General features: G+C 42.5%; 1 pseudogene; it reads right to left on the reverse strand.

Annotated features, from left to right (window-relative positions):
* Positions 1-5612: 5612 nt before the first annotated feature.
* On the reverse strand, positions 5613-6738 carry LOC134299249 (COP9 signalosome complex subunit 6-like; annotated as a pseudogene).
* Positions 6739-7208: the final 470 nt, after the last annotated feature.

The following is a 7208-nucleotide window of genomic DNA, read 5'->3' on the forward strand; positions in this document are numbered from 1 at the left end:
AAATGAACAGTCACAGAAGTGGCAGAAATATACAATGCCAGAAAACCGCACAATTATTATTATTATTATTATTATTATTATTATTATTATTATTATTATTATTATTATTATTAATAATTCCACAGTATAGATGCCCCCAAAGTGATACCTTATAGGCACTGGTGCCAAATAGTTATGCAACATCCCAAAATGCTCAATTTCATTTACAATGGTCGCATTTGTGCATCTCAACCTAGCCAGCTGTAAACTGGACACATTGCAAAGTGGCCAAAAAAGAAGTACAATTGCATGTATAAGGGAACTTTGTTGTGGGTTCTCATGTTGTTTCTGATTTAATGCACCCCTAAAGTGAGTCTATCATGGGAATTACTTACTGTTCAGACATGGTTTGCTTTTGCTTCCCTCTAAAGCTGAGGGAATGCGACTTGCCCAAGGTTATACATAGGTTTCCATGGCTGAGCCGGAATTGGAAACATCACCATAGGGAACACACTACACAATTATAGAGTGCATCTATACTGTAGAATAAATGCAGTTCAACACCACTTGAACTATCATTGTTTGATGCTAAGGCAGTGGTTCCCAACCTGTGGTCCCCAGGTGTTTTGGACCACAACTCCCAGAAAACCCAGCCATTTTACCAGCTGTTACGATTTCTGGGAGTTGAAGGCCAAAACATCTGGGGACCCACAGGTTGAGAAACACTGTGCTAAGGAATCCTGGGATTTATAGTTTTGTGAGGCTCCAGCATTCTTTGGTAAAGAAAGCTAAAAACCTTGTAAAACAATAACCACCATGATTCCGCAACATTGAGCCATAACAGTAAAAGTAATGTCATATAATAATTATCATCGTGCTTTTATTTCTTGATTGAGATCCAAAGAGTCTCACAACATTAAGAAACAAAATACAATTTAAAATCTACAAGATATAAATAGTAAAGTAGAATTAAACTTGCAAGTCCATTACAATCACTTTAAGACATTGCATTTATTATTTATTTATTTATTTATTTATTTATTTACAGTATTTATATTCCGCCCTTCTCACCCCGAAGGGGACTCAGGGCGGATTACAATGAACACATATATGGCAAACATTCAATGCCAACAGACAAACAACATACATTAGACAGACTCAGAGGCATTTTTAACATTTTTCCAGCTTCACGATTCCGGCCACAGGGGGAGCTGTTGCTTCACCGTCCAGTAGTGGCTGTACTTCCTCATTCCTTTCCTCGTGTTTTGCTGGCAGTTTTATGGTGTTGTAAATTAGCCTCCTGCATAAAGCATTCCTAAATTTCCCTAATTAACAGATGCAACTGTCTTTCGGGGCTGCATAGGTCAACAGCAAGCCGGGGCTATTAATGGTCAGAGGCTTAACCCGGCCCGGGCTTCGAACTCATGCCCTCTCGGCCAGTAGTGATTTATAGCAGCTGGTTACTAGCCAGCTGCACCACAGCCCGGCCCCAATGGAATATGATACCATATTCCATTAAATGGAATATGGTACCATATTCCACTTTAACTACCCATATTCCTTATAGAACCCTGGGATATATAGGCCACTGGCTGATCATTCAAAATTGCACTCCTTGGTTGGCCAGTTGCAGTATTCCATTGGACAGAACCGTGGCAATTAAAGTGGATTTGTCACACTATAATAGTGTGGTGTGAAATGGTTTTTTCTACGATTCAATGTTTCAGACGCTGAGTTTGTTTGTTTCTTGGGTTAATTTTAAACGAAATATCCTCTCCGCCTCTGCTTGGCCAGTCCTGACCATCCTTTTGACTTTAGCAGAGGTCCTGCCACAACAGGAGACAATCCTATTTTCTGCTTCGCTGAGTTTTTTCTCCCCGTTTTTGGCCACGTTGAGCTCACATTCCCAGCTGGAGAGACAGATACCCGCCACACTTTGCATTTCGTCTCCTCCGCCTTCAAAGGAAAGGCAGGTTCGACATCCTTTTGATTCTCCCCAAAAGCAGGAGACAAAGCTGATGTTCAAAGATCATCTAAGGGCAAGAAGGTGCCCGTCGTGGTGGCGTTCCATCGGTGGTGAAAATGCTTTGTAGGAAAACACGAAACGGCCAGTGACTTTACTACCAGCTGTTTGCAATTACGGCTATTCACCGATATCTTCACAGGCAGGTTCCCCTCTCTGCATTTCTCTTGCTTTCTTTGTCACAACCTCCTTTTCTCTGCCAGGAAGAAGAAGAAGGAAAAAAAAAGCAAGAGTACATTCTGTATCCACAGTTCCCAAACCAAAGCAAGAAGGACATGCGTTGCAGACACAAAATCCATTTGTTTACACAGCGGAAGCAATGTAGGCCACGGCTGAGATCCGAAGTCGTGTCGCATGAATCGATCCTCACATAGCTAGCTACACAATGGTTGCAAATCCCATATCCTTTGACGTTTAACAGATGAAAGCTGAGTGTGTGCAACCAAGCAACACTGGAGTGTGGTCAAGGGGGTAAAAGTTATATTTAAGAGGAAAGATGCACAAGCTAGGAGAAGATGCTGCAGTTTGCTTTTGCTTGAATCCACTGGGAAAAAGGTGAGGTAATGTGGCCTTATGTTTTGAGCGCTGGAATATCACTCTGTAGACTAAAGTTCATTTCCATGCTCAGCCATGGAAACTCACTGAGTGACCTGGAGTGAGTCACACACTCTCAGCCTCAAAAGCCCATAATCAGAAAGAATCTTATTTAGGGCATTTAGGTCAACCCTAATTGGAGTTTTCTTAGGCAAGCTTACTCAGAGGTGGTTTTGCTAGTTCTGTCCTCTCAAATATAGCCTGCAGGTATTCTCTGAAAACCTCCCATCCAAGCACTAACCAGAGATGGCCCTGTTTAGCTTTCAAGATCAGACAGTATGGGATTTGTTAATGGGTTAGTTTTGGCTTAAAACAGGGTTGGACAAATGATGGTGCAATGACCAAAGCAAGGCACTGAAAAGTCTTCACATACAGTAGAGTCTCTCTTATCCACATAAACGGGCTGGCAGAACGTTTGATAAGCAAAAATTTTGGATAATAAGGAGGGGTTAAGGAAAAACCTATTAAACAACAAATTACATTATGATTTTTCAAATTAAGAACCAAAACTTCATGTTTTACAACAAATTGATGGAAAGAGCCATTCAATACATGGTAACGTTATGTAGTAATTGCTGTATTTATGACTTTAGCACCAAAACATTACAATCTGTTGAAAACATTGACTACAAAAACATTGACTACTAAAAGGCAGACTGCGTTGGATAATACAGAATGTTGGATAAGTGAAAGTTGGATAAGTGAGATTCTACTGTACTTAAATATCAATCTACAAATTACAGGTTTCCATAGGATTGAGTTGTGACAGTTCAAGTGGTATAAAACTGCATTAATTCTACAGTATAGGTGCACCCTGGGTCTGCTTTCATGGAATGTACGTCTTCCCTTTGGAAACAACTTCACCTGCTATTGGTTCATTTATGGGCACAATTCAAAGTGCTGGCTATAATCTATAACATTTGAGCCTAAGATATCTGAACAACTGCTCCTCTGATATGAGCTTACCCAAGTTTTAAGATTCTTCCTCTATCATTCCAGGCAAGTTCTGTGAACACCTGAGAGAGGACCTTCTCAGTGGCTCCTTCGAGAACTGGAATTCCTTCCCATGGGAGATGAAGGTGTGTCTACATGGTAGAATGAGTGCAGTTTGACACCACTTTAACTGTCATGGTTTAATGATGTGGAAGTTAACATCGTGTCAAACTACATTCATGCAGTAGGTTTTTTTATCATGTCAGAAGGGACTTGAGAACATACTGCAAGTCACTTCTGGTGTGAGAGAATTGGCTGTCTACAGAGATATTGCCCAGGGGATGCCCAGATGTGTTGCCATCCTGCTGGGAGGCTTCTCTCATGTCCCTGCATATCTAAGGCTGACAGACGGGTTTCATCCCCTTTCACGGATCTGAACTGGCAACCTTCAAGTTAGCAACCCAATCTTCAGGTCAGCAGTTCAACCAGCACAAGGTTTTAACCCATTGTGCCACTGCAGCTTCTTCATGCAGTAGTGCAGATGCACTTTAATTTTCTCCAAGCAAAACCTCTCAAGCTCCCTAAGTCACTCCTCTTGGTGCTTGGTTTCCGGACCTTTGATGGTCCACATTACCCTTCATAGAGTTGGAAGAGGCATCATGCGCCACCCAGTCCAACCCCATTCTGCCAAGAAGCAGGAGAATCACATTCAAAGTCCCCCCGACAGATGGCCATCCAGCCTCTGCTTAAAAGCCTCCAAAGAAGGAGCCTCCACCACACTCTGAGGCAGAGAGTTCCTCCTCTGAACAGCTCTCAAAGTGAAGAAGTTCTTCCTAATGTTCAGGTGGAATCTCCTTTCCTGTAGTTTAAAGCCATTGTTCCATTGTGTCCTAGTCTCCAGGGCAGCAGAAAACAAGCTTGCTCCCTCATCCCTATGGTTTTCCCTCACTTCTTTATACATGGTCCTCATCATGTCTCCTCTCAGCCTTCTCTTCTGCAGGCTAAACATGCCCAGCTCTTTAAGCCGGTCCTCATAGGGCTTGTTCTCCAGATCCTTGATCCTCTGGACACATTCCAGTTTAGAGTCAACATCTTCCTTCAATTGTGGTGCCCAGAATTGGACATAGTATTCCAGGTGTGGTCTGACCCAGGCAGAATAGAATAGAGGGGTAGCATGACTTCCCTGGATCTATTGATGCAGGCCAAAATCTCATTGACGTTTTTAGCAGCCACATCACATTGTTGGCTCATGTTTAATTTGTTGTCCATGAGGACTCCAAGAACTTTTTCACACGTACTGCTGTCAAGCCAGGCATCTCCCAAACTGGCCACTTTCCAGTTTATCAATATCCTTCTTGGACAGAACTTGACACAGTATTTATGATATCCAAGTCAGAGTAGACTTCCCCTACACATATGACCTTGCTTTTTGTTGTCATGCATTGCTTAACATCTATATTCAAATTGCAATTGCATAAGCAGAGTCTTCACATGTGCAGCCCTTAAATGTCCAGTTGAATATCTTTGATGGTGCAAAGCAATTTGTACCATATGCAGAGCTCACACAAAGCAGACATGATTGTGGTTCCACCCTCTGACAAAACGTCTGCATTAATGAAGGATTCAGGTGAGCAAAAATGCAAACTTGTCTCTCCATCCCTAAGAAGCCGTGTTACTCTCAACTGCAATTAATTCTGTTTCTCCCACGCCTCCCAGACTCTTTTCAGCAGCCAGGTTTCTCCAAAGGCGCCTCAACATTTTGCTTTAGGAGATACTCAGTCTCTGTTCAGACGACAGAAGAATTCCTCGCTTCGGTCCAGGTGAGTCACCTGAAGATGCAATTTCGGAAGCTTTCTGAGTTAGGGCAACTCATTGCGCCTCTGCTAAGATCCGAGTATTTACAACCCTTCTAATCCCTTCCAGTCCAGCGGGTCTATGAATTTGAATTCGAGATCCAAAATAGGCGAGACATTAGCCATTCACGAATATGAACATTTTTTTAGAAGAATATGCAAAGCTTTGAGTATCTCTTTGCAGAGAAAGAAACAGGGTCTATTCTTAGCTACAGAAAGAGGAAAGTCAGGTGTAGAGAGAAAGAGTTTCAGTACTACATTGAAGTCATGAAAAAAATGGCATATTCTGATATGTGCAGAGAAAGTATGAAGTTGTGTGCTGTTCGGGTGTTGAAGAATTTAGTTACAATATGCAAGCAGGCTACTATCTCTTTTTTTGACAGCATAATGGCTTTATTATGGGAGGGGGAGGTTGCTTCGAGGCCTCAGAAGAAAAGTCCCCGCATCTTGCGGCCAATGCCCTGGCGGTCATAGAGGATTTTAAACTTGTTCACAAACTGGTTCATGGTATTGCAGGTCTTGGTGATGGTGCCGGTAGGTCATCAGTCCCATGTTGTTGCATTGATCATAGAAATCTGTCTTGAACTTGTCTGTGCAGGCAGTGGCAGAGCGCATAGGTCTCGTGCAGGATCTCGTGGTTGACGGGCACCTGTCCTGTTTTGTCTTTCAATAACAGCCTTAAAACACTATGGTAAGTAAATGAAAACTGCTTTACTTCAGCAAAACATAAAGAACAGCACACTCAGTGGAATAATGCAAAAGAAAGCAAGGAAGTCTTAGGGCAAACACAGTTCTTAGTCTGATAAATTCCCAAATCAAACAGCAGTCTTACTTCAGACAAAGAAACAGCAATAAATCCTTAGGAGCAGTTTCCCAGATGCAGACTTGAAGCAGGCACAAGGGGAGCGAAGGCTTAGGCATCAGAGTCAGTTTGTTACCAGATGATTGCACCTGCTTCTGCTTTATAGCCCTGACTCCCCGCACAGCTGCTAGGGTGGTTCCCAATTACTCAGCTGCATTTCTGGCAGCTAATCTAGCTGAATGACATCTCTTCTGTGTTTCCTTTCACTTCTCCTAAAATGTGGGTACTTGCAAAATCTCCTCCTCAGATTCCAACTCACCCTCAGATTCATGAACACTTTCCTGCTCCCCTTCCTCTTCTGAAGAAGAGGAATCCCTACCAGCACCTCTCCTGCTTTTGAGGTTTTGATGTACTCCACAATGAGCTTGATGGCGCTTGTGCTAGGCAATGAGGTGCTAGGCCACTGTGGAGTTCTCCCCGTTGCTGGTGGCTGTCATCCACACTACACAGTCCACCGCAATGCGCTCTGCCGCCTCCATGGCCAAGGTGTACATGCACTCTTTAGTAGAGAAGGCTTGTAAAACTACAACTCTAATGATTCCATAGCACTGAGCCATGGAAGTTAAAGCCTTTAAAAATGTAAGCTCACCCTTGATGGAACAAGGAATCCTCAGAGATGATTTTGCAATTTCTTTCCTCTGAAATAAAGCCTACAACACTTAATTTTTGTTGGCAGTCTCTCATCCAACTGCTAACCAGAGCTGACCCTGCTTAGCTTCCAAGATCCAATGGATTCTGGTGCCATTAGAGTAAACAGAATACTTCATTCATAACATTTGTAAAATGATGCAATTCCTACACATTGTCTTATAAAGTTCAATCCTTCTTTGGTACCATTAGAAAGTAACATGTTACGAGCAACTACACTGTTTGTAACTTGTTCCTTCCAAGCTCTTGGTAAAATATAGAAACAGGAAAGGGAAAGTTGCATTTTGGAAAAGCAAATGCAGTGGTTCTCAACCTG

This window comes from Anolis carolinensis, chromosome 5, assembly GCF_035594765.1.
Source record: "Anolis carolinensis isolate JA03-04 chromosome 5, rAnoCar3.1.pri, whole genome shotgun sequence".
Lineage (NCBI taxonomy): Eukaryota > Metazoa > Chordata > Lepidosauria > Squamata > Dactyloidae > Anolis > Anolis carolinensis.